Source organism: Castor canadensis, chromosome 5, assembly GCF_047511655.1.
Source record: "Castor canadensis chromosome 5, mCasCan1.hap1v2, whole genome shotgun sequence".
Classification (NCBI taxonomy): Eukaryota; Metazoa; Chordata; class Mammalia; order Rodentia; family Castoridae; genus Castor; species Castor canadensis.
This window is the reverse complement of record NC_133390.1, coordinates 51,508,824-51,524,638: the sequence shown is the minus strand read 5'-3', so window position 1 is coordinate 51,524,638 and position 15,815 is coordinate 51,508,824.

The window sequence follows — 15,815 nt, the reverse complement described above, 5'->3', positions numbered from 1 at the left end:
TTGTGCCTCATTTATCTGCATGAAATGAAAGAAAACAAATGTATTAGTTATTGTAGTTCATACTGTCATTTCAAGTATGTTATTGTAAAACTAAGCATTATCTTTTAGATTTGTTTTTGAAATAATGAACATGTCCTTCAGATCCATGTTATCCAACATGGCATCCATTAGCTAAAAGTGCTTAATAATATAAAAAAAAAATCTATGACCTAAATACCATGGGTGAATTTAAATTAGCTCCTTTGAATAAAATTTTTAGTAAAATCCAAATTTTTGACTGACATTTATAGATAATTTGTAGAGTAGTTTTGTTAAACAATCTATTCAGGAAGCCCGTGTACAACCTTTATGACCTAACTAAGAACAATGACTGCTTTTCATTCCATTCCCAGCTATTTACCTGAATCTTCACTGTGACTTTAAGCAAATGAGACCTCTCTATGATTCTCATAGAAAGAAGTAAGCACCCTAAAATCCTTCAAGAAATCTGTAGAGCTCTGCTGTGAGAATGAGTAAAACAGAACTACTGTTATGAATTTCAATTCTAGGGGAAAAAGTGGCCTCAGAAAGGGGTGGGAGAATCCCAGTAAAGTTCAGAGCATCAAATTCCTTTTCTCATTGCCATCGGATAAAGAGTAATGGGTTTTAGTTTGCTCTTTTCTCATTTTTCCAATTGTAAAATGGAGGTAAATTTACAACCAGGGACTCTTTCCCCCACAAGCATGAGCAGAACAGCTTTCCTTCCATCTCTTCCACAATTCCCAAATTGCTAGCATTCAGTTTTAACTGCTGAATACAAATCACCACAAATTTATTTTCAGCTTAAAATAACATACATTTATTATTGCACAGTTTCTATAGATCAGGAATCTGGATGTGACTTTACTGGGTCCTCTGCTCAGGCTGAAATCAAGGGGCTTTCTGGATTGTATTTCCTCTGGAAGTTTGGGGAAGAATCTGCTTCCAAATTCATTCAAGCTGACAGGCTTTATTTCCTTGTGGCTGTAATATTGAAGGCCCTGCTGGCTATTCAGTGGCTATTGGTTGGGAGTCACACCCATGTCATGAAGGCTGCTTATATTCACAAGGGACACCTGAGATGTGGGATTCTCTAGCACTGCACTTATATCACCAGCCCTGCAAGCAAAGCCTCCAGCTCTGTTGTACTAAGATTGAAGTCTTATAAAATGGAAGGTAATCACAGAGATGACATACCATCTTCTTTGCCATGTAAGTACCTAATCATGACAGTGACATCTCATCATTTTTGCCATATTCTATTGTTTAGAAGAAATTCACAGGCCCTGCCCACAGTTAAGGGAAGGGCATTACACACAACTGTGAGCACATGTAATGTTTACTAGTGGGTTCTTAGGGTCAGTCTGCCACATTGGTCCCCAACAGCAAAATCAGCCATCAGGCTCTGAGACTGAAACCCTCCATTCTTACCAATGCATTTTTCCCACACCCCAGACCAACCCCATTTCAATCACCTTTGCTTTCACAATTGTTCTGACTACCTTACAACCCAATGTTCAGCCAAACTTACTTCAGATCCATGTATTCACTCCACAAAGGTTTTCAATCTCATATGAGCCAGACCCTATCTGTGCTAGGCAAAAAAATATCATCCATCCATCACCACCAAAAAAAAAAATGTTCAGGTCCCATTTTCAGGGCCTGTGAACATGCTAGGATAAATAGTAAAGGAGAAATTAGATTACAGATGAAATTAAAATCCAGGTCAGCTGACCTAGAGATGGGAAAATTATTCTTTATTATACAATAGACCTAATAAAATCACAAGGATTCTTATAAATGAATGAAGGATACAGAGCAGAGTGTGTCAGAATAATTCAGTGTGAGAGATACAGCTGGACATTGCTGGTTTTAAAGATGGAAGGGTACCACAAGCTAAGCAATGTGAGAAACCTCCAGAAGCTAAAAACAGATAATGTGGACTCTTCCCTAGAGCTTCCAAAATGGAACTCAGCTCTACCAACGACCTAATTTTAGCCTAGTTAGCTCATTTCCAACTTCTGACCCTCAGAACTATGAGATAATAAATTTATATTGTTGAATCCCCTCAGTGTATGGAAAAAACTAATTTCCTGTGTTAGATAGATGTCCATCACTGCAACAAATACCTGAGAGAAACAATTTAAAGGAGTAAAGATCTATTTTGTTTCACAGTTTCAGAGGTTTCAGTCAATGGTTGGCTGGCTCCAGTGCAAAGGGCCTGTGGTGAGGCAGAACATCCCAGCTTTGGGAGCATGTGACAGAGAAGGCTGTTCATCTGACTGCATCAGGGAAGCAGAAAGAAAGAGGGAGAGACCAGAAACTGGGGTATACTAGGGTATGCCCCAGTACCCCAGTAAACCTCTTTCTCCAACCAGCCCCCCCACTTGTTGTAAATCATTCAGTATGAACTCATCAATGGATTAATCCTCATGATCCAATCACCTGTCAATAGCACCACAAGTTGGAGACCAAGCCTTTAATACATGTGTCTTTTTGACAAACACTTCACATTCAAACCATAGTACTAATACAACTGGATCTTTGGACACAAAGATAAAAGAGACATAGTCCTTACCCTCAAGAAGATAATAGGCTGATGGATGGGGAGATACACACATTAACTTCACAGTAGGGGATAGGACTGCTGCTTGGCTAAAGTTAATATTAATTTTCCAGCACTACCTACACCCTCATTCCTCTTAAGGCCATTGTATGACTCTGTAGTAAGACTTTCCCTTATTCTATAATATTGGTATGATATTTTCTTCTTTACACATTAAAGGAAAAACCAACAAGGTTTGGCACATCAAATTCAACATAGAACTATAAAGAAAGTTACTAAGTGCCATGAAGAGATACACCAAAGAATAAAACTGATTCATACCTTCAAAGATTTTAGACCCTTGAAGAAAATAGACACATATATTTATAAATTATATTTAGTGATAAGTGCTATCAAAAACTATGTATATAGTCCCTTAGGAATATAGAGAAGATATAATGATGCTAAGAAAGAGGAACAAGAAATAAGTGATAAAATGTTTCAGAAATAAAGTGACCTGATATGGATCTTAAAGGGCCAATGAGAATATTCCAAATACACAAACAAAATCAAGTTAGAGAGCACCAAGAAAAATGCATGACAAAGGCTGGAGGTGTAACTCAATGGTAGGTGCTTGTCTAAAATGCCTCAGACCCTGGGTTTGAAACACTGAAAAAAAAAAAAACATGCAAAACAAAGAAATGTATTATATAAGAGAAAACTGAAGTGGCCCAGAGCAATTAGAGCTTGAGACATATGCTAAAAGACAGAAAAAGGGATGTCAAAATGAAAATGGAAAAGTTAAGAAGAATTTGTGGAGAACAGGTATAGCTTGGATATGAAATGTCTCCAAAAACTCCTGCACTGGAGGCTTGGTTCCCCAGCTGGTACTGAATATTGAGAGGTTACTGAATTATGAGAGCTATAACTTCATCAATGAGTGTGACAGTTAAACTGCCTAATGAACAAAGAGAAACAGCTGACTGAAAGTCTTGGAGGAGGACATTCTCAATACAAAGGGTCATTTCTGTTCATAATTTTACCCTTAACATCTTGAGATGACCAGAACACAGGAAGTAATGTAGCAATCATTACAGTCTTTTTAAGTTTCGTAATGTATAGACAAGAAAATGTGCAAATAAGTGACTAGCATATTTCAAATACTTAAATGTTCTTATGCTCCAAAAAAAATGTACTCAACCATTGATGAATTCATAACTGAATGGATTATTATGAGGTGGGGCCTACTTGGAGGAAATGAGTGACAGTGAGCATACATTTGAAGGGTCTATCTTGTCTCCGACCCCTTCCTGCCATTCTCTTTGACTCTTATCCACCATGAGATAAGCCACTTTGATCCATCACATGCTCCCACTGTGATACCCTGCCTCACCATACATGGGCCCAGAAGCAGTACAGTCAGGTGACCATGGACTGAAATCTCTGAAACCAAATATCTGAGCCAAACCCTTATTCCCTTAAGTAGTTTTCACAGGCATTTTTCTCATAGCAGTAGGAACTGGCTAACAGAAATTGGTACCACAAGTCAAGTTATTGCTGTAAGTATTCCTGACCAAGTGGTTCAGAAACCTTTGGAACTTGTTTATGGGAAGAATTTGGAAAAGTTTGGAGAAGCAGGCTAGAAAAAAACTTAGAATGTTATAGGCAGAGCTTAGAATGAGTGATTTAGGTGGGAGCTCAGAAGACCAGAATGCCAACAGGAATTCAAACAGTAAAGACTGTGCTCATGAGGTTTTGGATGGAAACGAGGACTCTATGGAGATTTGGAGTAGAGACTTCATGTTACATTCTAGCAAAGAACTTAATCTACATTTTGTTCATGCCCTGAGATTTTGTAGAAGGCTCAGTTTAAAGTTGACAAACTAATCTGACAGGAAATTTCAAGGCAGTCCAGCATTCAGTCTGTGGCATGAGTACTGCTTTACTAAGTTAGCCAGATTTAGAGTGAAAATTTGGAGCAAAAAACAGAGCAGAAGGATTTGAAAAACTTGAGGTTTGGTCAGAAAAAGAGCACCTGTAAAGTTGAGGTTGCTGAACACATTAGCACCACCAAAAGGAATCCAAGTAGGAAAGTAGGAAAGGTGTATTGAAGGTATCTCACGAATTTCCCAGGCCCCACTCACTAGAGATTCAAGAGTATAAAGATATAAACTCATTTGAAAGACATTGCTCTTTGACAAGAGAACATGGGGCACCCTATTTGCACAAGACTACCTAGGAAAGTGTTTCTCTTCTTCCAGTCATCTAGTTACTCAGAGGCCACTGCAAACATGGTCTACGGGGGCTTGGTTATCAACTGAGATGCTTGCTGACCATGACATCACCGACATGAGTCCAGTCAGGCAGGCATGCAGAATGCAAGTGTTGGTGGGTCACAGAGGCTTTACCCAGATTTCAAAGAAAGACCTGGGAAGCTAAGCAATGTGTGGCAAATGTGTGGCAGCTGAAGCTTCATTGGAGACTCCAGGAAGTTATAGATGCAGAGTAACAGAGCCAAGAGACCATGGACTAAAACTTATGAAACCAGGAGCCAAAATTACTCTTACTTCCCTTAAGTTGTTTTCTTGGGTATTTTGTAACAACAACAAAAGGCTGAGTAACATGATAGCTCTACATGCCATTCCCACTGCACAGACCCCTTCATGCAGGCCTCTGGGACAAATAAGAGACCTTTCTGTGAAGGATGTAAGCACACATTTGTTTTAGGGGTTACGAAGATCATAATATGGAAAAAAGACTGAGTGACAACTGATAGAGGCCATTGCCACTTGAGCACTATGCCTGAGATTTGAGCAAATTAATTCATGTGGGGGTAAAGGAAAGAATTAGAAAGAATGCCTTTCAGGTTTCTGCTGAGGAAACTCAGTGGGTAATGACAGGATACTGCTCAAACAACAAAGTAGCCAGCAGAACTGGTTATAATACACTCTTGCCTACAGGTCAAGTTCTGATGTGCTGGTGCTTAGTAAACCACTATTGTAAACTCACTGGAGAAGGCAGGTGAAGGAGAATGTTTGAAGAAATGATGACACAATTAAATTATCTAATAAGAAAAGAACAAGCCATCTGAATTCCTTAAGGGAAGGAACTCTGTAAATTTAAGCTGTGTTATCTTTAAAAGAAAACCTCTGTCAAAAACTAATCAGGCTTGGATTAATTGGTTTGGTATTGTTTGAGAAATTTATCAGAGAATAGTATTGACTAGAATCTAGTGGCTATGTCAAATATAGAGCATCCTAATGTCAGCTTTAACAAGGCTTTACCAATGTAGAGACAAATATAAAAGATGCAGCATAATTTAAATGACAAAAGATTTTAATTAATTATACACCAATTGACAAAATAACCATCTTCCTTCATTTAATAGGGAGGTGGGAAGACAGAAAATGATATGTAGTGGAAAGAGCTTTTTGTGGAAATTACCTAAAGTTTATTTTTAAATCTGAGATTGATTTCAAACAGTCCATTTGTATGCCTGGTTGATCACTGCTTTCCTGCTAATCTTTGTGCAAGTATGCAAAAATGTGTGCTGACTCAAATGTTCATGTTTATCTATGTAAATGCATGCCATCATAGTTTTTGTGTGATTGTCCCACTGCATAAGAACTCAGGAGATTATTATTAACTTGAAAGTTATAATTTAAGGTCATAAGTTTATGAAATCCTATTGAGAGGTGAGGAAACGTTTGACAATTCAAAATAGGCCAGGCTCAGTTGTCACAAAACAATGAAGATACAGACCCCTCTCACCAGTGTATCAAATTCAAGGTAGACTTTTAGAAAATTCACAAGTATCAAGAGGAAGAAAAGAAAGCATAGAAGGGGACGTGTTGCTATGGGAATTTTGTGAAATCACAGTTAAGGATGAAACTTCTCAACGGCTAGATATTACCTCAGGAAGAAACAAGGAATCTGCAGCAACTCAAAAGCCACTGTTTATGTGATTCATTCATTCTCTTAACTACTGATTGTTCTACACCTGCTATCTGCTTGTCTCAGGCCTGTATCATGAAATGCTTTCTAACACCATTATCACTAGGATCAGGAATCCACAAAGTATCCACTCTTTACTTGGCTCCAAGTCAACTGTCCAAACACTTATGGAGTAAACAGATTAGAATACAAATAAGTAGATCTACAAAACCTGGAATCACAAACCTACCATTAGAACTATCATTTTATTTTTTCAGTTTTATTGAGATATAATTGGCAAATAAAATGTATATATTTAAGATAGAGAATATGATGTTTTAATATACCTTGTGAGATGACTACCATAATAAAGATAATTAGCATATCATTTTTCTCTGTGTGTGTGGCGAGAACATTCAAGCTCTAGTTAGTAATTGCAAGTTTACAATACAGTGTTATTAACTACAAACATCATGCTATATATGTCATATCTCCAGAATTCACCCTACATAACTGAAACTTTGCACTCTTTGTCTAACACTTCCACATTTTTCTCAAGTTCCTGGCTCCTAATAACTATCATTCTACTCTTTCCTCCTAAGAGTTTGACATTTTTGGATCCTACATAAAAGGGAGATAATGCAATTTTTATCTCTCTGTATGGAGTTTTTACTAATCTTCCAGGGTTATCCATAGCGCCATTAGTACCAAAATTTTCTTCTAGGCTAAGTAATATATCATTTTACATATTTATCATATTTTCTTTACTCATTCACCCATCAATGGATACTGAAGTTGATTCCATATCTTAGCTATCATCGACTATGCAGCTTTGACTGGAGATATACAAATAGAGATATTCTTCAACACATTGATTTCATTCCTTTGGTTGTACACCCAGAGGTTGGATTTCTGGATCATATAAGTACTTCTATTTTTAATTTTTGATAAGCCTCCATGCTGCTTTTCTATTACAACAACTGTATGGGGCTCCCTTTTCTCTACATCTTCACCAATAATAGTAATATCCATTCCTACAGGCATGAGGTGATGTCTAATTATGAGTTTGATTTGCATTTCCATAATAATTAGTTATGTTGAACATTTTTTCAAATACCTGTTAGACATTTGTATATCTTCTTCTTCTTAGAAATATCTATTCAATTCCTTTGCCCATTTTTATTTGGTTTGTTTTTATGTGCTGAGTTCCTTATATATTTTGGATATTAGTCCCCTTTCAAATTTATAATTTGCATACTTTCTTCCACTCTGTAAGTTGTCTCTTCACTCTGTGTATCCTTTGCTGGCTAGAAGCTTTCTAGATTGTCTATTTTTGCTTTTGTTGCTTATGCTTTTGGAATCATATCCAAAACAACTCTTACCCAGACCAAAGTTGAAACTTCTTTCCTATTGTTTCTAAGAGTAGTTTTATAGTCTGAGGTCTTACATTTCAGTCTTTAAATCATTTCGGTGATCTTTTTATACATGGTGTAATGCAAGGGACCAAGTCATTCTCTGTATATGGACAGCCATTTTTCCCAATGGCATTTATTGAAGAGACTATCCTTTCCCCATATGTTTCTTACAATAGTTTTGAAGATAAATTAACCTTTAAATGCATAAGTTTATTTCTGGGCTCTATTCTGTTCTGTTGGTCTATGTACCTATTTTTATAACAGTACTATAATACTCAAATTACTGTAATTTTATAGTATGTTTTGAAATTATTTAGTGAGATGCCTTAAGTTTTGCTCTTTTTGCTTAAGGTCAATTTGACTATTTTGGGTTATTTTTAGTTCCATGTGAATTTTTTTGTACATTTCTTTGAAAAATGCCATTGGAATTTTGATAAGAATTACATTGAATCTGTTGATAGCATGAGTTCTATGGATATTTTAACAATTAGTTCTTCCAATCCATGAACATACAATATCTTACCATTTATTTACATCTTCATCAGTTTTTCTTAACAATATTTTATAGTTTTCAGGGACATATTTTTCACTTTCTTGATTACACTTATTCTTAAGTATTTTTGATGCCATAGTAATGAGATTGTCTTCATAATTCCTTTTCTGGATGGTTTGTTGTTAATGTGTAGAAATGCAACTAACTTTTAAGGTATTTTTTGTTTTGTTTTGTTTATTATCATATTACTGTACTGGGGGGCACATTGTGACATTTACAAAAGTTCTTACGATATATCATAGTTGAATTCATCCCCTCCATCATTCTCTGTCCATTCCTGGAATAGTTTCAACAGGTCTCATTTTTCCATTTTCATACATGAGTACATAATATTTCTACTACATTCACCCTCCTACACCTTTTCCTTATATCCTCCCCCCTCCCACTGGTAGGACGTGTTTTACCTTCCTGTTCTCCATTTTTGAAAGAAGAAAAAAAGGACATTTTTGTTTGTTTAAGTTAGCAGCTATACAGGAAGTTTCATCATGACATTTCCATGTATATATGTATTGTAACCTGAATTGGTTTATCCCTTCTGTTTTTCTCCTTTCTACCTTAGTCCCCTTCTTATGGTGATTTCAACAGGTTTAAAAATTCTTTTTGTATTCTTGTGTGGAAAGTATATCAACCATATTTACTTTCTTAACTTCCTTCTTTTACCCTCCCTCCCTTGCTAGTGACCTCTCCTTAGCATGACCTGCTTTCCATAACATTGCTTGCATTTCTATTGGGTCTATATTCCACATAGGAGAGGAAACATGGCCTTTAGCTCTCTGGACCTCTCTAACTACACTTAAGATGAAGTTCTCAAGTTCCATGAATTTACCTACAAATGACAAAAATAATTCTTATTTGTGCATGAATAAAATTCCATTGTATATAAATACCACATTTTCTTAATCCATTTGTCAGTAGTGGGGCATCTTGGCTGTTTCCATAGCTCAGCTATTGTGAATAATGCTACAATAAATATGGGTGTGCAGGTGCCTTTACTGTAACCTGACTTACATTCCTTTGGGTGTATCCCTAGAAGTAGAATTGCTGAAATTATACTGAATTCACTTATTGGTTCTAATATTTTGGCAGAATGTTTGGGGTTTTCTATATATAGGGTCATATCATCTGCAAACAGACAAACTTGTTTCTTCCATTCTGATTTGAATATCTTTCATTTCTTCCTCTTGTCTAATTGCTCTGGCTAGAATTTCCAATATCATAGTAAATACAACAGGCTAGAATGAGATCCTTGCCTTATTCTTGATCTTAGAAGAAAACATTTTAGCTTTTCATTATTGAGTATGAAGTTAGTTGTGTTTTTCTCACATATAGCCTTTATTGAGTTGAGGTGTATTCCATGTATATCTAATTTGCTGGAGTTTTTAATCATAGAAGAACATTAAATTTTTTAATTATTTTTCTCCTCATTAAGATAAGCATGTTGATACACACCTGTAACCCAGCATTCAATAGGTAGAAGCAGAAGGATTATGAGTCCAAGGCTAGCGTGAGCTAAATAACAAGAACCTGTCTTAAAAAAACAAGAGCTACAGGGATGTAGCACAGCATTTACCTAGCATGTGCAAGGCCCTGTATTTGATCCCCAGCACTGAAAATAATCATAAGGTTTTGTTCTGTTAATGTACCACACTGATTTATTTATATATTTTTGCATGATCCCTGTGTCTGAAGTAAGCTTACTTGATCATAGCACATGTTCCTTTTACTGTACTTTTAATTTAGTTTCTCAGTGTTTTATTAAAGATATTTGCATTTCATCAGAGATAGTGGCATACAATTTTCATACAGTATCCTTCTGTGACTTGGGTGTAAGAGTACTGCTGGCATCATAAAATTAATTTGGAAGTGTTCCCTCTTCTACAGTTTTTGAAAGTTTGAGAAATCTTGGCATTCACTGTCCTTTAAATGTTTAGTATATTCACCAAGCCGACCTCTTTATTGGGAGGATTTTCATTACTGATTCAATCTCTTTATTCATTACTGATTTATTCAAAATCCCTTTTTCTTCATAATTCACTCTTGGTGTTTCCAGAAATTTATCCATTTTTATCTAGACTATTCTATGGTTAGTATATAATTGTTCAAAGACGTCTCTATGACTTTTTTGTATTTCTGTAGTATCAGTTACAATGCTTCATCTATCAATTATTTTGTTTGAGGTTTTTTTGTCTTCTTTCTTAGTCTAGCTAAGTGTTCACCAATTTTGTTAATCTTTCAAAAAGCCAACTATCAGTTTCACTGATTTTTCTATTGTTTTTCTAGACTAATTATTTTTGCTCTGTACTTTATTATTTTCTTCCTTCTATTAACTTTAGGCCTCATTTATTCTTTTTCCAGTTTCATATGGTATAAAGCTAGATTGTTTATTTGAGATCTTTCTTTTTTTTCTTACTGTATGTGTTTTTCACAATAAGTCCCCTCTTAGGACAACTTTCACTATATCCTATAAATTTTGGTATGTTGTATTTCCAGTCACATTATTCTCAAATATTGTTTGAAATAACATTTGAGAATATTATTTTTGTTTCTTTTTTATTTCTTTGACCCATTTCTTGTTCAGGATTATATAGTTTAATTTCCATGTTTTTGTTAATTTTCTATTTTTCTTCCTGCTGTTGATTTCTAGTTTCATACCATGGTGATTAGAAAAGATTATCAATATGCCTTCAACTTTTAAAATATTAAGGCTTGTTTTGTGGCATAAAGAATGGTCTATCACAAAGAATGTTCCATGTGCATGTAAGAAAAATGTATATTCTGCTGTTGAATGGAATGTTCTGTATGTGCCTGTTAGATGTTGGTCAAGTCTGCTGTTTCTCTATCGATTTTCCATCTTTATGATCTATCCATTGTTGAAAATGGGGAATTAAAGTACTGCTCTATTTTTTTTTCTTTCAATTCTGTTCACATTTGCTTTAGATATTTAGGTGCTCTCATATGTGGTGCCTATGTATTAATAATATTGTATCTTCTTGATGAATTGACCCCTTTGTTATTATACCCTTTCATTTTCTTCTGAGATTTTTTTTACTTGAAGTCTATTTTATTTGCTGTAAGTATAGTCATCCCTGCTCTCTTTGGTTATTATTTGCATGAAATATCTTTTTCCATCCCTTCACTTTCAGTTTTTAAAGTTAGGCAAGATAGTAATTTTGGTTTTTGTATCCATTCAGCTACTCCATATCTTTTATTTCAAGATTCGATTTGTGTGTATTTGAAATGATCATTGGTAGGTAAGGCCTTACTATCGCTTTGTGTTGATTTTTATAGTTTTACAGTTTCTTTAATTCTTTATTCCTCTCTTTCTGTCTTCCTTTGTGTTTTGTTGATTTTCACAGAGATTGTTTTGATTCATTTCCCTTTATCTTTCATGTAAATAATATAGATTATTTTCTGTGTGGTTACCATGCTGCATACATAAAACACATTATAGTTTTTATGGTCAAAGTTAAACTGATTGCAACTTAACTTTTACTACATAAAAACTATAGACTTTACTTCTCCAACATTTTATTAATGTCACAATTTACATGTTTTAAATTTTTACACATTCACAAATTACATAGCTATAATTATTTTTAGCACTTTTGCCTTTAACTTTTATTCTAAAGTTAAAAGCGATTTATATACCACCATTACCATATTAGAGCAATATGAATTTGTCTATATTATTACTTTTACAATGAGTTTTATACATTTTTATGACATTCGTTAGCATTCTTTTCATTCAACTGAAAGAATTACTTTAACATGTCTTCTAAAGCTGGTCTATTGGTAATGAACTTGCTCAGGTTTGTCTAATAAAGTTTTTATCTCTGCTTCATTCTTAAAGTACAAACAGGTATAGTGTTCTTATTGGACTTTTTTTTCCCCTTTAAACACTTTGGCTGTGTGTAAACCATCTTCCTGGTTTGCAAAGTTTACTACTGAGAAATTCACTGATATTTTATAAGGGTTCTCTTTTATGTGACACATTACTTTTATCTTGCTGCTTTCAACTTTCTCTGTTTTTAATCTATTTGAAATTCTTAGAGCTTCATGAACCTGGATATTCACTTTCTTCTTTAGACTTGAGAAGTTTTCTGTCATTAGTTTTTCAACTAAGTTTTCTGGCTCTTTCTGCTTCAGCCTCTTTTTGGTCTTTATTTGTTTGGGGGATTTTTTTTTATTCCTTCTATGTATCCTATAATGCATGTATTGGTTTGACTCATAATATCCTATAACTCTCATAGATTTTCTTTATTCATTCTTTTATTTTTCTGTTCCTTTGATAAGGATGTGTCTTCATGCTCCCTAATTCTTTCTTCTGCGTGAATGCATCTGCGACTGATGCTTTCTTTGAAATTTTTCAGTTCAACCATGGTGTTCTTTAGCTCCAGAATTTCTGTCAAATTCTTTTTATGATTCTTATCTCTTTGTTGAACTTCTTTTGTTCATACGTTGTTTTCCTGATTTAGATTAATTGTTTTTCTGTGTTCTCTCATTGATCACTGAATCAGTGAATTTTTCTTTATGCATTTCTTAGGCTCACATTTTTTAAGGATTGCTTAGTAGTTCTTTACCTTGTTCCTTTTGGTAAAGTTATTTATCCCTGATGATTCACAATGCCTGTGGTCTTGCTGTGGTACCTGCACATTCAAAGAACTAAACAATTCTTTCAGTCTTTACAGTCTGCCTTTGGTAGGGAAACCCCTTCACTGGACCCATCCAGTGTTTCTGGGTAGGCTGATTGGTGAGGTCTATGGAAAAGCTTTCTGTAGAGTCCCCAAGCACTCTGTCCTGATTCCTCAGTCAGCGTGGGCAAGCCTAGGGTCTGAGTCAACTGGGGTACTCCTTGAAGCTTGGGTTCACATTGATGAGTCTGGTGTCTTGATCCATGGGTGTGGGCCTGGAGATTCAGTGCATGAGCACATGCCTTGATCCTATTTCACAAGGACAGGCCTGAAGCCTGGGTCCATGGGAACTGATCTGGTGCAGAGTAGGTCTTGAGATACAGTCCACAAGAACTGGCCTAGTGCTGGAGTAGGCCTAGAAACTAGTTAAACAGGGGTTAGCTTAAAGCATGGCATATTTATCAACTTTGTTGCTATAAAAAATCTTAAGTAATCAATCTATAAAGAGAAAAAATTTGCACTGTCTTATAATTTTTGAAGTTTCAGTCCATGGTTGGTTGGCCTCATTGCTTTTGGGCCTGTGGTGAGGGAACACATCATGGCAGGGAACACCTAGTGGAGCAAAGCCGCTCACCTCATGGCCAGAAAGTAAAAAAGTGATATAGGAAGAGAAAGGCTCATGTGTTTCACTGTCTCCCTCAAGCCCACACCCCCAATGTCCTGAGCACTTCCCACTTGACCCATCTCTTAAAGGTCCCATCACCTTCCAATAGTTCCACTTTGGGGAAAAATACATTGGAAACATTAAGATGCAAACTATACCACTGGGATTGGCAAGAGTGGGCCTAGTGCCTAACACCATGGAAGTCAAGCTGGTGCTGGGAGGGACCTGGAACCTAGGACCACAGGGCCTAACTTTGCATTAGGGTTTACTGGGGTGGGCCAGTTCTGAGGAACATGGTAAAATGAGGTGCTGACTTTACTCTCCTTTCCTTAAGTAGTAGATGTCTTTTTCCATGCTGTTCTGCAGGGGCTTGGTGGATGGGTGGAATGAGTAAGTTGAAACTGTCTTTCTTTCCCCCTTTAATGCATCTTTTCTTGTTTATTATGCTCCATTCAGGTATCATATCCTCTTACCTGGATTTCTTAGCTCTCGTGAAGATATTCATGAAAATACCTGTTTGTTCAGTTAATGTTTCTGACAAGGGAAAAGTGTTGGAAACTCCTATTTCACCATCTTTCTGATGTCACTCTCCCTGGAAGTTCTGTTGTTTTTAAATTAACCTGTTTTTCCACTAAGCATTTACTTCTGCTCATACCAATACTCAACCTACATTTCTGGGTATTATTAAATTGTCGCACATATCTATAACACTACAAGTGTCTTTGTTAAGAAGAAAAGTTAGGCTGGGCATGGTGGTGGTGCACACTTGTAATCCCAACCCTCAGGAAAATGAAGAAGGAGGATCATGTATTCAAGGTCAGCCTGGACTATTTAGCAATATACTGTATCAAAAGAAAAAGGAGGAAGAGGAGGAAAGTGGGTTTTTCTTTCTACAGTAGCATGACTTATATTTGAAAGATGGAAATTTGAAGTTTCCTGAAATCAAATGCTTTTTCTACAGTAAGTTGGCCAACCAAGAAAGAGTTCAATCCTCCTCATTCCTGGTCCAAAGTTATTCCACAGTATCTCTGAGCTCATCATCAGAAGTGCCCTGACATGAGTTAATAAATCCTATGTTTGCCTGCTGATGAGCATGCTACACTTACCTGTTACTGTTTTCCACTGATAATGTAAACACATGGCCACCAACTTCGTATCAGTTTGTATTGAGCTGTTTTTCCTGCAACAGAAAAGAGTTTGAATCAATGTTTCCATAAACTTTTAAGCGAACTGATAGCACAATGTCACAGTTGACTGGATTTAAAATTAAATTTTGTAGTGATGTAGGAAGATTTTTCAATGCAAAACTAATGAAATCAAATTTATCCCCTAGCATCTTGTTTAGCAACATTAGCATTTCTTAGGAAATTGTTAGAAATGCAGGATCTCAAGGCCAATCAAGGACCTACTGAATCAGAATCTAGATCTTAACATATGCAGGTGATTCTTTTGCACATTAAATTTTAGGAAGTATTGTCCTAGATCACAGGAGCACCAAGTCACCAGATCTTCACAGCTGCAGTGTGGTAAACGAGCTGTATAGTTGTACACAGTTACTGATTGCCTCAGCACTCACCTGAGCTCATTAGAGCATGGATCATTCAAAGTCACTAGGTCAGTTTCCTACTGCCAGCTCTACTACCCTGTCCACTTACCCTCATGTGCTGTATAAACATAGAATTGACTTTCCTATGTGTACCATGTACATAAAAGAAAAGGTTATGTACATTTCATGTACTATTTACATGAAAAACACTAGGAAGCAAGTACCATCCTAACCAACTGAACTTGAACAAGCACTAGAAACATACTCTCAGTTTTATAAAGTGCTTTGATATCATGCAGCATGTCATAAAAGCATCAGGTGATTCAATACAAACATAAACTAGACATACCAGAATTCTAGAAGTAACACAGATGTCTCTTTGTTGTGAAGATTTAATACTTGGTATCCTAGAAGGCAAGATGACATCTCAAACAACAATTTTCTGAAAGTAGCTTTTAGCATAGGTTGAGGTACCTCTTTTTATCTGATGGGAAGCAAAAAGCCACTCTA